The sequence below is a fragment of the Pinus tabuliformis genome, chromosome 2_2 (assembly GCF_031772625.1).
Source record: "Pinus tabuliformis cultivar Carrire ecotype Pingquan chromosome 2_2, CPIR1, whole genome shotgun sequence".
Classification (NCBI taxonomy): Eukaryota; Viridiplantae; Streptophyta; class Pinopsida; order Pinales; family Pinaceae; genus Pinus; species Pinus tabuliformis.
Genome location: NC_142300.1, coordinates 654,158,830 through 654,176,148, shown reverse-complemented (window position 1 = coordinate 654,176,148; position 17,319 = coordinate 654,158,830). Strand labels below are relative to the sequence as shown.

The following is a 17,319-nucleotide window of genomic DNA, read 5'->3' as shown; positions in this document are numbered from 1 at the left end:
ACTGCAGCAACTGATTTACTTTTCCTACTTATTTCATCATAAGTTATTCATGAAATTACTTCAACAAACATTAAAATAAATATTGCTGCAGATATCACACCGTAATATAGAAACAAACATATGCACACATTGACACAGTTATTTTGGACTAATGTCCCTGGAAAAACCCAATGTAGGAAAACCAGTGTAGCAAGGGAGGATTTTATTATTCAGCAATTTTCTTGTACAACAAGGTGCCACACTGGCTTACCCATAGATAGACAAACTTCCAATGCTTTTCTAAACCCAACGTAAGCCCTACTAACCTCTACTACAGTCTGAAACCCTTTGCGTCAGCTTGAAACCCTTTGCGTCAGCCTACTGAGGCTCTGCGCAGCCTCTCTAGGCTTCTACGTCACTCCTGCAGCCTCTGCGTGGATGACGCAGGCCCTTCTGGCTCTACGCAGTCTCTACTGCCTCTGCGTGGCTTCCTCTGGCTCTGCGTCTACCTCTTCTGCGTTGATCTCCCATCTCTCTGTTCCATACTTGCTACCTCCTGACTGCTCTCCAGACCACTAGTTCAATTTCTCAGCAAACCCCGCTCCAGAAATTGAACTAACCGGTCTCCCTCAGTGTGTTCTCCAAGTGCCCCTCAAGCCTCCTCTTATACTTTTTTTGTTGACATCTCAACGGCCGAGATTAAGTCCCTAATCAACGGCTAAGATTAGACCTAGCTTGATCCATGTATTTTGGACCATTCTAACACAAATTCATATTAATACATATTAATATTTTATTTTCCCTAAGTTTAGACTTGGGGACTCCATTATAAATATTAATTATTTTAATATCCCCTGATCTGTTTAGAATCTGCCCAAACCCTTTCTGGGTATTGGAGATCTTATGTGCCCCAACCTCTCCACCAAATTTCATGCCTAGAGCACATTCGATGCTACCCCAAATCAACATGTAGCAACTGCTACAACAGCCCTAACCAAGGCCAAAAATTGCAAACATTTATACCAGCACAAGTCCAAAATATTAGGACAAAAGTCAATGTCTCAAGGTATGATAAATCTCCTTCAAGTATGGTGATGATGCTAGGTTGGTGAGAGTCCAAGATTGGGACAGAGTAGGTGGCAGCGTAAGAGCAGATTGAAGGGCTACTAGAAGGTGTTTATTTAGCCCTAAGTTCAGTCCTTATGAAGGACTATAAGACTGATAGGAGAGACAGAATTATTTGAGCCCTAAGTACAGCTTCTTGTGAAGGATTACAAGATTGTTAGTGGGCAAGTGTTGGAGAACTCTCTGGGGAAGCGGGACAGCCTACCAAGGGTTGAGAGCATATCACTGTTTTGAGGGAGCATTGAACTTCGTTCCATGGAAAGGGAGGATCACGATAGTGCTGGAAGATAATGAGGTGGGAGAGTCTATCAACCAGCGGATAGCACCATCTCACGATCCCCAACAATTGGCCCGGCATAATAAGAATGATATCAAGGCAAGGACGACTATTCTAGAAGGGGTCAGAGATCATATAGTACCTCATATCCATGAGAAGAAGACAACATATGAGATGTTCGATGCCATCTTAAAACTATCTCAGAGTACCAGTTAAACCTAGAAGCTTGCTCCTAAGGAGAAGTTGAGTATCCGGATGAGCAAGGATGAGCCCATTGTCACAATATTTGTCAAGGTTCACTCAGGTACGAGATGAACTGGGTGGTGCGTGCGTGGTTGCATTTGATCATGACCTTGTGACTTTTGCCTTACTTGGACTTCACAAATCTTGGAAAGGGTTTCAAGATGTTGTTAGTGGGAGAGAGAACTTTCCAAATTGGGAAGGTTTTGGACTGACTGCATACAGGAAGAGATCCAAAGAGGAACCATAGAAGGGAGATCAATTATGACAGTGGACGAGGAGAACCTTGCCCTGGAAGGGAAGGCCAAGGGCAAAAAGAGCCAAGTCCAGTCAGAAGGGCAAGAAGGATCTAAGCAAGATCAAGTGCTTCCATTGCCATGAGTTTGGACACTATGCCACTAAGTGTCCTACGCAGAAGAAGGAATCCAGTAAGGATCATGTAGTTGCATCAACGGAGGTAGATGCATTTTATGCATAGTTCAGGAAAGATTTCTCATTAATTTCTTGCATTGCAAGCTCCACAAATAGTAGTATATGGTATATTGATTCAGAAGCATCCTTCCACATGACCAAGAACAAGAAGAAATTTAGCCACCTAAAGAAGAATGATATGCAGTTTTAGATTGAGCTTAGGAGATGATGGTTAGTATGCAGCTAGAGGAGTTAGTATTGTCAATTTTCAAAGGGAGTCAAGTAATCCTTTTCATCTCAGAGATGTTCACTATGTTTCGTGATTGAGGCAAAATCTTGTTTCGATAGCTACCCTTGAGGACAAGTGATATGATATCATCTTCAGCAAAGGTAAGGCGTACCTCCAACACTTAGCTTTTGGGTATAAGAAGCAGATGGGTGTGAGGGTGAAGAATCTCTACAAGTTGCAGGTAGAGACAGATGCAGCCTTGAGCAGCAAGGCAAGGAGAGTTCAAAGTAGAGAAGTGGTGGTTAGGCGAGAGAAGGATAGAGCTCAAGATGGAGCCCCGGCCAATATCTCAATTTCCTTCTAAGCTAGTTGGCAGTTGGTCTGACCACCAAGATGATGAGGAGCATAGCCCAAGACAAGTGGAGGCAGCGACTCAATCAAAGACTCCTAGTATAGGGAGAGTTCAAGCCAAGTGAGCAAAGGATTTGGTTAAGGGAGATCATAAGAGAGTTGAATCTTCTAGTATCACTTCCAGCAAGAGGAAGCAACCATAGAGGTACACAAGGTACATGGCACGTATGACTGAAGTGACGGACTCACATAAAATGGTGGGAAAGAATAAGCCTTCAAATTAGGTTCCGCAAAGGAAAGCGGGGAAGTCTTCTACTTCAGGAGTAGCTTCAGCAGCAGAGAACATGGTAGTGTTGGAGACAAATCCAAGTAGATGAGGTTCTTCCAAAAGCACCTTCCTCGCTAAGAGGGAGTGTTGAAAATAGTGGTGAGAAAGGTCTTTCTTTGACTTGTGCCTTAGTTAAAGATACCAAGAAGCGGTTTTAGTCAGGATGCACGAGTTCCTAAAAGTTAACACAAGTTCCTAAAATTTAGGACGAATTTGTAAAAATCAGGGCAAAATCCTATCAGTTAGGATAGTTCATGAAGCAGTTCGACTAATGCACTGGAGTGGGAGGCTCAGTTGTTGTCTCCTAGTGCGAGTTAGTTTTGGAAATTGACATGCATGAGTCTCCAGTTCTAAATTGAGCCAAGAGGAGTTATATGAGTCGGTTAGACTCAGTTAACTCAATCAATCACCAACTTGATTTCCAAAAATAATAACTTCCCAGATTTAGCCTATTCAAAAAGCTTATAAGGAGGAACAAGGCACAAAATTATTCAATTGCTTTGTGAGCGCGAGTTGGTGATGTTGCATTGGATTTGTCAAATTTCCAAGGAAGTGGAAGTACCAACTTTTTTCAACAAGGATCAAATCACATACCAACAGTCCATGTGTCATGGTCATCCCATTTTGCAAGTTATATATTGTAAATGATCTTAGTAAAACCTTGAGTCTATGTAACAACCTAAGCAAGCCTATAATTTGATGATGAATTCCATCCTAGGAGATTGTTTAACCTCCCTGATTATTTGTGTTTTTCGACACGACTAATCAAAAGAGTTTTTTCCCTCCAGCTTAAACACCCAAAGCTAGAGTGAAATTTATTGTCGAATTATTAGGTGAGTCCTAGTGTTTTAGTCGAGTCTGATGTAAAAGTGGTTTAGGAATAATTTAAGCTCATTAGCTTAATTATTTTATTACAAATCACTTGGTTTACTAGATCATATTAAATCGCAAATGAGTTATGTGTCTTGAGGGTCTAAGACAAATGTGTATTCCCTTTTTGAGTCTTGTAAATAAAAATTCATATGTAATACAGGGTTGGGAAAATAATTAAATCCCCTCATGTGTAAATTAATTAATTTTTCTGGCAAAATAAAATTAAATCCTAAGCTAGAAAATTAATTAATTAGAGTCAAGTTAAATTGTATTAGGAAAATAAATTCTCCAAATGGAAAAATTCGTGGGTTTTAAAAGAGTCAATTTTTAAAGGTCTTCCACCAAGGGAATATTGTATTTTTCAAGAAAATTTGGACCCTTGGACCTTAGTGGTTAAGTCAAAGTCAAATTTTTTAGGAAATTAGCTCAAAATTATTAATTTTGAACTAATTAAAATGAAATTAAATGATAAATTCGAAAATTCATTAAAAAAAAAAACTAAGGGCCAAAATTAAAAGATCTTAGAGTTTTTATCAACGGCCAAGATTATTTTGACAAAGATCAATGAAACTAGCCATAATTTTTCCATTTGGGGGATTTATCTATAAATTAGAGAGTCATATAAGTCTCTAATCATCTTGACCTCTGACAAGAATTGCTACTGAAGCTTTTTGTAAACTATTGTCCCACTGGGAACTATTTTTCTACTATAATGAAAGACTTTGGGGTGCAACTCGAAGTGTTCTTGCCGCTGATCTATGGTATGTATTGACTATGGGCTTCCTATGTGGTATTTTAGATCGTTATTTTGAGATAATACATAGTGTGTGCAGGTACTCAATCATTGGTCTCCAAGTTCACAGACTATGGGCAGGGATTACTTTGCTTGGATCTCTAGTTTTTATATGGTGGATTGAATCTTCGCTTGGGCTGGCATTAATTTTTCTGAAGCGTTCTAGCCATTCTTTCAAGGAAAAAAATCATAAAAATTATTTTCTCAAAATCTATTTTAAAAACCCATGTATATTTTGTAAACAAATTTTGTAATTTAAATTGTAAATTATTTTTCTAACTTGAGTTGGGAATTTTAGATTCATTTTGTATATATTTGGTGTTTGGGTGTTGTAAATTCTATTTTTGCAAGTTAGATCAAGGAATCAAGTGGAAGAAGAGTTAGATCTAGGTCCTTAAAGTTAAGATCTAGTCTCTTGGAATTTTTTGCAAGGTTTCCACAGAAGAATTTTCAAAAAATCAAAGAGCTGAAGCATAAAAAAATTTGGAGCAAGGGTTTCAAGCTTTTTAGGGCTTCTAGCCCCGGTTTTGCCTTCCTAGGCCTCAGTGTCAGCCTTTCTCCCTCCAGCGTCTTGGTTTCTAGCCCTCCCAGGGCTAGTCGTGACCCTTGGGGGCTGCAGTTTCCCTTCTTTACCGTAGCCGCAGGCCCAAAAGGCCTTGCAGCCTCCTCTTTTCATCTCAGCCTCCCCTCTCTCGGCCTATTTCCCTCTCAACCCTCCTCCCTTGGCCTTCCTCCCTCCTTCGTCCTCCCTCGACCTTCCTCCTTGGCCCTCTTCTCCCTCTCTCCCTAGGTTGCAACACTCTAAGGGCTTGTGACTCCCTTTCCTTGGCCTTTAGGCCTTAGGGCTCTTCCTAGGCTTCTAAGCCCTCCATACCCGCAACGCTAGCCTTAATGGGCATAGCGTTGCCTCTTTGAGGCCTTATTCTTCATCCTTGGCCCCCAATCTATCATCCTAGCCCTTTTATCCCCGCAAGTTCGCCTCCCTTAGCCTTGTTCTTCATTTTCTTGGCCTCTTTTGCCCTAAATTGACCTAAAACCCTAATCTAAAGTTTTAAGGCTAAATACTTGATGGTTTTGCAGGCTTGAGGTCTCAAAATTCATATTTTTCAAGTGGCAACATGATCCCAAGGTTTCAACGAATTTCAACCGTGGAATCTTCAAGGCCTTGGGCCTAAGGTTTGACATTTAAACCCGCTTCAGTTTAATTACAATACTCAAATCATTAATATTTGAGCCCTAAAATCACATTTTAAATGGTCAAAATCAATTAGAATTGCAAAATCTAAATTTTCACAAGTTTTGGCCACTTGGGCATCTCTAATTTGACCTAGATTTAACCTTTTAGCTTGTTGGAATTTACTGCATAACAGTAGCATTCAGATCTGACATATTTTTGAAGCATATATTTAATAAGGATCAACAATTTTAAATTTTCAGTTTCCGACAAGTTTTTACCATTTTTAGGCATTTTGGGCATCATCTCTAGTATTTTTGGTGTTGATAAATCAATGCAAATGGATTATGGCGAAATTTCTCTTTCTTGATAATTACTTGTGAGTTATGTTGCCTTCTTTTACTTCTTTATTATCTTATCTTTCATCAAGCAATTACCATATTATGTGTGTATGAAGATCACAAAAACACAAAACACAAGATTTAGGCACTATGTCAGAGCAAAACCCCCCTCGAGGGGAAAACCCTGTCAAAAATTCTCTTCCTTCAATAGTTTTCTTTGAGACTCTTCAACCTAGACATAGACCAAACCTTCCCTCCACACCAAGTCAGCCCTTCCAGATCTTCGACCCCTTTGCAGTAGCACTTCCACCCTAGCAACTTACGGCACCAGACAGCAACTGGCAGCAGCAACACTTGGAAGACTTCGATCTCCCAAACTAGGGTACGAAAGAGAGAGAGATTAGCACCAAAACTTCGATTTCTTGCTTTTCTTCCTCCTTACCAAACTCGCACTCCTTTAGACTCTTCCTTCAACTTTGCACTTTTTCCCAATTTCCAGATATCGAACTATGTGTATGAGAGTGAGAAGCTCCAAATGAATTTTATCTCATTACTTTTATAGGCTCCAAGTGAGGTCAAATAGGTATCCTTTAGGCCGATTTGATATCCACAAGGCCGACTTGGTGTGGAGGTTATATAAATCATATTTTACTCAATAATAAACATTTTTACATGATTCCAAGGCCCAACAAGGGTCTCTCTAATTGTACAATGACTCTATTGACTCAATATTAATCCTAGGAGTCCAAACATGAAACCCGTGCTTTTAATAAGTCATTGATACAATAGTAAAAAAATTCTCTTTATTATTTTGACAAGTACATTACATAATGACTCAAATACATTTATGAAGACCGAACCTAGTTACGTTCTGCAACACTTGGCTCGCTGATCCGTCACTAATTTTCTGTTGTAATATATTTATCATTTCTGAAATTTCTGAATCACACATCCTAAAAGCCCTAAAAATTGAAATTTTTGAATTCTAGTGCATTTTTACTATTTTTGTTCATATTGACCATCTATTTTTGGCATCTTTAGCTTGCTGATCTGTGGTTGTTTACTGTGGTAAACTAACAAATCTGACCTGAAATTTCACTAAATACATCATTATAAAGTGGGTTAAATAAATTAATTTACATTTGCTGGTCATTGAGAAATTTTATGTTTTATGTCTAAGGCACATTTCATTATTTGAAGTGGTTTCTTCATTGTTGTTATAACGTTGATAAAATCTGAATTTTCTGAATTTTTACTAGGGATATAAATTGTCGTCGATTTGAAATTGGCTTATCTCATCTCTGCACTCAAAATTTGACATTGATCTTGTTGATTGGCATAATATCTTGTGTTAATAATCATTGGTGGATAAGTTGGTTACTTGAAATTTACACTTGTATCTCTTAGTACTTATCTTGTTTAAGATTGTATGACAAAATTGTTAAGTACTCTTGCGTTAAGACAAATTTCACATACGTACTTAAATAACTTAAGCAATCTTAACTCAAGATAATCTCACCCATAATCTCTTGCATAAGCATATTAGATTTAGATTGCATTAATAATTTACCTCCTAGCATAAGCTAGGTTGATAGAGAGATAAGGCAACCCTTCTCATTTAGCTTGAGGGGCCTCAGCAACTCTTCGGTGGTTAACACAGTGACCTTGCAGTCATCAGAGCCACAATCTCTGCAGCGCCGAAGGCATCGGGTGATAGGAACACAACAAAAGGTATCATTATTCAGGCCTTAGACTGCTTCCTGTTGGTCGGCCTCCTTCCCACAACCTACCTTGGAGCCCAGCTTCAAAATAGTTAAAGGAAGGTTACATCTAGATTAGGCATTTAATTAAAAATAACGAAAATCTCTGCATCACACATAGGTCATAGGTTTGCATATCATTCAGGTTGGACAATCATCTTAAGCAGCGGGTGTCCATCCGGTCATTTGGTTTCATTCTATTATAAGCAAGACTTTGTGACTCCTTTAAGGCACTGGTCTCATATTTTAAAATCTAATCTAATCAATAATTTTGCTCGAATTTAACCTATTGGCTAGGCCACTCATCCGTGTCTTCCAAAGAAATTGGTTTCCAACTTGTTTTCTTTCATCTCATTCCATAGGGACTACCCCCCCATAACTTCTTGTTGGGAGACAGCTAGAATGGAGTGGGCAGGGATTAGAGTGACAGCCCCGTCCTAAGCGTTGCCGCAGTGCCTATACAATCTGGGCGACAATAGGTGAGACAAGGCAATAGAGAGCACGTGTTTGTGCAGGAGCTTGAGGTGGGAAGGGCAGATTGATAGAGGAGAATTCCTTGAGAAATGTGCTAGAATTTAAGAGTAATTCCTAAATAATAAGAACCTCTATTGTGCTAGAATTTAGGAGAAATCGGCGCAAGGAAATAGGAGCTCAGCCAGGCAAGGAAAGGAAGAAGCAGGATCAGGACTAGCAGTGAGAATAAGTTGTTTTCTCTATTGAAATAGGACTGTGCTGTAAGAGATCCATTGCTCTGAATTTACATCAATAAAGTTCTCAAAAAAGCAGAGGGTTTTCCCAGTTGGGTTCCCTAGAAAATATTGTGTTTTTTATATTGTGTGACTGTTTATTTCTGTTCCTATTCCACTGCAAATTGAGTAGAGAAAATTCTGTGTCTTGGGTTACAAGTTAGTTTCATATTTGTTCATTCAAGCAGATCAGAATCTTTTGGATTTTCTACATTCTTCCATTCAACTAGGTCAGAGTTGAGAGAGTCCAATCACTTATATTGTAGCACATGATTAGTTGTAAGTGGAAAATTCCACTTGATATCATTTAGGTTGAGTTTGGTGTTGCTTTCTAAATTCCAAATCTAGTTTTAATTCCTAGCAATCTTTATAACCTGGAGAATATTTATGCTAATACTGAATATAGATACAGTGGAATTTTTAACTCATAAAATTTAGATAGAAGAAGCAAAATATGGGAAATTAATCACAAACAGAAAAGTTTCCTCTAACTAATCTTCACTTCTAATTATCTAAACAGTGAGGCTCTCTTACTAGGAAATTGACCCAGTAAGAAAATTACAAGCTACAGCAAATTTTCTAAAATAAACTAGGCACCTGTATCCCTATACAGCCCTCAAAAATTCTGGATCGAATCTCCAACCAGCAACACTGCTCCTCAAACCTGTACAGCCCCATGTGCAAGCTGAAGCTCAAGTCATGCACGCAGTATGGTTGGATATGCATCACGTGTAAGGCCACAGCTCCTCCAAATCAAACTCCTTCCATGAGTGGCGGGACCCTGCAAAATCAGTTGTACAACCTACACCAGGGTGATTTCTGTGCTACAAAAATATTTCTTGTCAGCTTTCCTCTCTTGGCTTTGAGTATCACGCGCTGAGAAAATCGCTCTATCAAATTGTGTCTCTCTCCTCTCATTAGGACTTACTTTTATAATTTTCCATTGAGCTAAATCCCTAACTCTAATCTCCAAAGTGATGGATTTCTAGGATTAAATCCTAACCCACTTGAAATCAATGGTTGAGATTAAAACAAATTCATTAATGTAATTATAATTACATTTCTTTAGTTTTCTTAGCTCAATAGCCAACATTAATTGATTAACTTAATTAATCTGTTTTTCCTAAGTTAGGCTAAATCATAAAAACAATTTACTTGATAAATTAAGCAAGTTTCCTAAGGAGGTTTTGGACAATTCCCGCATGCTTGACACCTAGCCAATGCAGAAATACCTATCTGCTGCTACAGTCATCAACATTCGATGGACATCCATGCATCTTGAAACTATTTTTTGATGGATCTCCTTCCTCCATAGAGTATGATCTCTTAGTGACTCAACTACGGGATGACAATGATACCATTTATTGGCACATTGTTCCTGTAAGGAAATTTCTTCCACTTGTACAGGCCTCCCCTAAGGATGACAACGATGTTTGTTCTCTAAGGCATCTTTGCTCCTCTCCAATATGTTGATATTTCTATTGATCAGCACACCTGTTTCAAAAACTCTCTTGATGATAAGTCACCTCCTGCCCCCCAAGAAGACACTAAACAAGACAATGACTCATAAAATAGGACATTTATAGACAATACATACATGTCACTTGGATTACCCATTTGAAGGACCTCAATCCTACGATGGCATTCTATTTTGAGCATTTCATGTAGTTGAGGGATGGCCTTATTATTAGACCTTGATACACTCAAAATCACTAGATTGATAACATGGAGATTTCTTTAGCCTAACAAGTAGTTGAAAGTTGAAACAGATCATCACATCCCAAGATCATAAAGGATTTGCTAGGATTGTCACCTACAAGACATTGCATTGAAAAACACTTTATCGTACATCGCCCTATTTGCTATAATATTATAGGGAGGTTCCATTGTCTCTACAGGAAGACGAGAGGATCCCTCAACACTTTCTTCCAATACCCAAACCAGAGATGTCTAGCTCTTCTCTTGAGAGAAGTGTTGGGCTTCAGAAGATATTCTACAAGTTCCACCCAAGACAAACCCTTTTAGGCTGATCAAGTCCTTTTCAGTTTTCCCTCAATCCCAAGCACAGATTACTGTATGCAATATGCAGAGCACCACGTGACATCAACTTCTAGATCGGTTTAGCAAACTAGTTCCTAAGAGGGCCTTGAGGAGGTTTCATGCATGACACAATTTGGTTGCTCACCCCTCCACCAGCTTCGATACTCAAAACTCCATTGCCAAATTCTTCCCAATAACCTTAAATGTTCATTGTTAGGAGAGCCACAGTGGATAATCGATATCCACACTTGGCCCTGGATTCTCTCCAAATGAGATTATCAAACAATGTATCAGTCCCTTCTCAGTGATAGATGACTCAGTGAGGGAATCCTCTTCTCGTTTGACGTCTAGCTCTAATGTGACATGGCATCAACTATTTATTTTCATGTGATTTTGCTTTGTATCCATAATATTTTGGAGTGTTATTGTCTAGTTTCTAGGTTCTTCTATTTTTGCAGTTCACAGTTACAAGTTGTTTTTGCACTCCCACTATGTAATTGCACTAGCTATACTTCTACGTCCCATTGAGCTACTATTTGGCCATTAGTTGGACATTAATAAAATTATCTTATCTTATCTATCCCAAGGCAACAAGTTCCACATGATACATTATCACACCTTTAATTTACATCATTAACTTGTATAATTTAAGGAATTCAAAGTTTACTAGCACATCCACTAATGCAACATCAGCCTTTAGCTCCCATTGAAATAATATTACACAATCCACATCATCTAAAATGTACAATCAATTACATTGTGCCAAGGTACCTTTGTAAGGTAAGCTACTAAGCACAACTAATATGAACATCTTTTACATCACATACAATGTACCAAATCAGGTATTACAAGTGTATTTGCTAAAATGGTTACGTGTATATCAAGGATTAGAAACTTTAAAGCACAGGATGTAATGAAGTTCTCGTGAAATGGAGATGATAAATTAGGGTAGTAGATATATTTCTTGAGGGTTAGGTAAAAGGATATTGTTGGTACACAAACTAAAACATGGCTAATTTATGTGAAAGGTAAAACAAGGTTCCTTAGATTTGTTTCCTTCGGTCCAAAAGAACTATACACGAATGGTGCATGGAATTGAAAAATTATTCCATTTAAAGCAACTAAAGTATTTTTAACAATTTGGCATGGCAAATGATTTGATATCATTCAAAAGAACAGGATCTGCTAAAAAAATTACTGAAAAGCATCTAGTTGAGATCACAAAATGGTTTTGTAGTCTGTTGGCAAGCAAGGAACAATAAGGATCTATAACAAAATTACCAGAAGCATAAGACAATAAATCATCGGTGATCCAATAATCCATGCTCAACTTGGTCTTCCAAGCTGTTATAGCTCAAAATGACACTCCGCCGAGTCTACTAGAGAAACAGCAAAAGAAAAAGGCTGGAATGCAACAAAAGTTTCATGGAACCCTAGAAAAAGCCATGTTTTACTCTTTCAATGCCCCCAAGACACTGACAAAGAGAGTTGCAATGCTCCAATTGGATTGGCAAAGAGAGTTGAACACTCCAAACTCACAAGCACAGAGCGTTGAAGTGGGTAGCTAGTGTAGCTAATGCACATGGATCAAAAAGTGATCAAATCTTAGGATAAGGATGAAAGGACTGAATCAAACTCAGTCAAGAAAGTGTCCAAAATTATCTAACACTTGGTTAACTAATCTATAAAAGCAAAGTTCTCCATGAGACAAAAAAGGGAGAAGTGGACATAGGTAAACGCTGTCGGGACTCAATTACACCTTGTGATAAACCAATATTAGCAGTGAGCCTAACTGTGAGTTTTGGTGAGAAGAGGGGCTGAAGACAAGGATTTGGAGGAGCTCAACTATTGTAACCATTTTGTATAACAAAGAAATTATGCCTTTCCCCCATTTGTATATTTTTAATATTATGCAAATGTTCACACTTTTATGATTTTTATTTTGCTAATGCTAACATTGCCACAGATTGTGATTTGGTGCTTCATGGTTGTCTGTTTGCAGTTTACAGGTGTGAGGAGCAAGGAGATAGATCTCAACAGTTCCAATCACTAAAAGCAAGAAGCTACCAATGTTCTACAATAAGGTATGTCCCTCATCCATCTATCTGCTTATTCTAGTTTTGTTTGCATGCATGTCAAACAGGGTTGAGCAGATCATGAGTACGCTGTCTATCATCGGTCTTGGGCAGGCCTGTGGGATAAGAACTCTGGCACTAGAGGAAAATCCAAGTAAATACAAGCTCCTTTGGTTCATCATAAAACTTGAAGGCAAACACAAGTGAGAAGCCCAAATCCTACGATGTAAAACCTCTTGCATTAAATAATAGAAACTATGATATGTTTGCACTCACATGTTCAAACTACTAAATGGTCGACATAATTACTGTCTCCTATCAATACATCTAGAGTTAATGACTTTAGAATACATATAATTTCCTGCAGTGATTTACTAATTAAAGAACAAAAGTCAAAATAGATCTCCAACTATTCCACATTCAGAAAAAACAAACGACCAAGTACCTGGTCCTCAGCTTCCATTGCAAAGTTGATGATGCTGCCTGAGCTTGTTGTTACACGAGAGTCATTTTATTGCCTCATTTGCTTAACACTATCAATAATCAGCAGAAGAATACTGCCCTTCCCAGAAATTATGGAATTGGGTGGCATCCCTCACAACAATTTCTTTTGCAACAATCTTGGGGATGAAATTACAGGCATAATGGCAATCACCACAGACGTCAAGGTTCTTGACAATGCTGATAGGAGTCCTAGGGGACACTGATAAGCCCAAAAGTAATATCCAATTTCTCACTGTGATGGTAGAGAACAATGCATTCCTTTTGCTCCTCCTCAACATCATGAAGCACAAAGTCGGTTGGAGGCACCTAACCTGCCTCCTTCATCTGGCCAGACAATCTGTTCCATTCTGCATAAATATTTTCTGCCTGGGGGTGTCATCTATTTTCTACAATGAATGTATGCATCTTGTCATTGACCTCAATCCAGCTTCTTCCAGGCATCTTTTTCACCCTCTTGTCTTTCATAAGTTCTCTAACCTTTTCTACATCATCCCATCTACCAGCTGTGGCGTAAATGTTCGAAAGCAGCACATAGTGTGCAGCTACATTAGAGTTTGACTTAAATAGGTGATCTGCCACGCATTCTCCTAGTTTTATATTTGAATGAACTCTACAAGCACCAAGTAATGATGCCCACACAGCAGCATCGGCCTTTATTGGCATGTTGTTGATCAAGTTTTGTGCTTCATCCAAGTGCCCAGCTCGACCAAGAAGATCTACCATGCAACAAAAGTGCTCCACTGTAGGTGTGATGTTATAACTGTGTTCCATGCTATCAAAATATTTCCAACCATGATCCACAAGGCCAGCATGGCAGCAAGCAGAAAGAACACCAACAAAAGTGATTTGATTTGGTTGGATACAAAACTGTTGCATTTGTTCGAAGAGATGTAGGGCCTCATTGACACACCCATTCACGGCACATCCCACAATCATAGCATTCCACGAAACAACGTCTCGTCTATGCATTTTATCAAATACTTTGCGTGCGTCTTCATTGCTCCCACATTTAGCATATGTGTCCACAAGGGCATTCCCAACAGAAATATCTGACTCAAATCCGCACCTGATTATTTCTGCATGGATTTCCTTTCCTTTGAGAAGAAATGCCAAGCTGGCACATGCTGACAGGATACTGGCAAAAGTTTCCGAGTGTGGCTTCAAACCCACCAATCGCATATGTTGAAAGAATTCCAATGCCTTGTCAAAACACCCATTCTGTACATATCCTGCAATCATTGTAGTCCATGAAACTGCATCTTGCATAGGCATTTTATGAAAGAGCGTAAAGGAATCATCCATATACCCATTCTGTGCTAAGCCTGCAATCATCGTATTCCATGAAACCACATTCCGTTTAGGCATTTTTTGAAAGAACTTTAAAGCCTCATCCACGTGCCCATTATGAGCATATCCTGAAATCATTGCATTCCATAATGCAATGTCTCGTTTAGGTATTTGTTCAAACACTTGGCATGCATCTTTGATACTTCCACATTTGGCATACATGTCTACAAGCGCACTCCCAACAAAGACATCAGCTTGAAGACGAGCTCTAATGATCTCTTCATGTATCTCCCTGCCTGCTTGGAGATCCGCCAAGTTGGCACATGCAGGTAGAATACTAGCAAAGGTGTCCGAATTTGGCTTCACACCGAGTCTTCCCATTTGTCCATAGAGCTTCACTGCCTCCTCTGGGTACCGATTCTGCACATATCCTGCAATCATTGCAGTCCAAGAAACCACATTTCTTTCGGGCATCCTCTGGAACAACCTCAGAGCCTCATCAACATCACCACTCTGTACATATCCTGCAATCATCACATTCCACGAAACCACATTTCGCTCTGGCATCTTCTGAAACACATCCAAAGCATCATCCAGAAGCTCATTCTGCACATACCCGGTAATCATTGCCGTCCACGACACCACATTCCTTTCAGGCATTACACCAAAAAGCGCGATAGCCTCATCGACGTTGCTATTCTGCATATATCCTGTAAGCATAGCATTCCATGTGACCACATCACGGTGAGGCATTCTGTCAAATAATTTGCGCGCACTCTCAATATACCCACATTTGCCGTACACAACTACGAGGGCAGTTCCCACACAAGCATTAGATTGTAACCCACTCCGAATTATGTCCCCATGAATCTCCCTGCCATGATCCAGATATTTCAAATCAGCACAGGCCGCAAGAACACCAGCAAAAGTGAACTGGTTCGGCTGGAATGAGGTATAGTTCTGCATTTGTCTAAACATCGTCAAGGCCTCTTCACAGCGTCCATGCTTAGCATAAGCTGAAATCACAGAACTCCATGAGACTACATTCTGCTCTGGCATTTTGTCCAAATAGCGGCGAGCATCCAAAACACTGCCGCACTTGCCATACATAATCACAAGCTTCGTACCCAAGAACATATCCGGTTTGAATCCGGTTTGAATGATGTGAGAATGGATTTGTTTGCCTTCAATCAATGCTTTGAGCTTAAGGCATCCCTGCAAAAGAGAAGCATAGTCATCGGAGTCTATGAAATTCCTTGAACGCAGAATTCGCAGGGCCTCTTTTAATCGGCCATTTTCACACAACATTCTTAAATCCCTATTTCCATTTGGTACCTCAGGTGTAATAGTATCGGTGTTAGCCGTGGAGTTAGAGGTGCCCATATTTTTTGTGAAAAACGAAACAGTTTTGGTATTCTGATGGAGTAATTGGTATGCCGCTGTTGCTTCTTTGCCATGACCGATTGCTGTGAGTGTTGTTGGGACGGAAAGAGGAACGCTTCTCATACACCATTCCAATTCCAAGATTGAGCAGTTGAATTCCACTGTTAGTAAGCTCTGCAATGCTATTGAAAACGTGTATGAACCGACTGAAAGTATCGAAAATCTCGCAGCATATATTTCCGGCGCAGATGTCCACTGGATTTTAAAAACCGTTATGAATACTTCGACTCCAGGACCTATAGGCAATGAGTGTCCATTGAAAAGCACAATGGTAATAATTTTGAGGTGTGGATTTCCATTTGACGTTTCACGGCCCAAAATGTCAATAACTAGCAATTTCACCAAGAGGTGGAAAGATGGTCGAAAGCTTACCGGAACAAGCATTTTGTTTTCTACTATGTGTTGTAGTTGTTTTGGTTGTTTACCATTTCGCCTTAATTTCATTGTTTTTTTCTCTCCTCCTTTGGGGTTTTCTTGCTCATTTCGTCTATTGTCTCTATCTTTCTGTGTGTTGTGTGGAGGGTGAGGAAGAAGTAAAGTGTAAATTCAAAGATATTATGCAAAAAAAAAAAAAAAAGCAAAAGTGTAAGGATTGATTTCTGAATTATCTTAAGTTTGGCTCACTTGATTGGTTGTTCTAGGGATATCGCAGGGTTCTGTGGCTGATGAAAATTTGTTGGATTTTGGATGTTTATTCCCAGTGTATCATTCAATGCTCTAAAATTGGTTGAAACATTCCAATTGGGAGGGTTTTTGCGACCCCTACGCCAAGGGGGCTCTGGTCTACATACATCTAATACATCTAATTGGACCTGGGAAGGATATGAGGAGGGGTACAACGTAGCGGCCATGGATAGTCTCGTCTTTCCATTTATTTTGTATGCACAAACATACACCAAAAAATGAAAAATAAAAATAAATTGAAAGAGCAAGGGGACTGAGTCAACCATTAAAACAAATTCAAACATCTAACTTAAGAGATCCTCTCAATTTTCTCAAGGCAACTCTTGATGCACATCCATATCCGAGCAACTTGTCATTTTAGCATGCCTTACACAGGTGTATTTCATATAAAATAAACTTACACTAGGTGTGACACCCCTGGCTTATGCCATAAAATCTTTATTTGCTCCCAACTGACATAGAGCTACATTGTCCAAGTGAAATTTATCTATATTCCAGTGGTGCATCACACTCGGCTCAAGCCATAAAATCTTTATTTGTTCCCAATTAACATAGGGTACATTGTGCCACTATAATTGATCTATAATTTAGTGATGATTATAAGAAAAGCTTCTGACTCAAGTCATCAAAAGCAAAATTATCTTTTTTTTACCATCACT

The 17,319-nt window shown here is 39.1% G+C and overlaps 1 pseudogene across 1 annotated transcript in view; it reads right to left on the bottom strand.

Annotated features, from left to right (window-relative positions):
* The window catches only part of LOC149194314 (pentatricopeptide repeat-containing protein At2g13600 pseudogene), a 47,551-nt pseudogene extending 31,191 nt beyond the window's left edge, over window positions 1–16,360 (bottom strand). The window contains exon 1 of the transcript XR_016255084.1: window positions 13,188–16,360. The product of XR_016255084.1 is annotated as a pentatricopeptide repeat-containing protein At2g13600 pseudogene (transcript). The remainder of the gene's footprint in view (window positions 1–13,187) is intronic.
* Window positions 16,361–17,319: the final 959 nt, after the last annotated feature.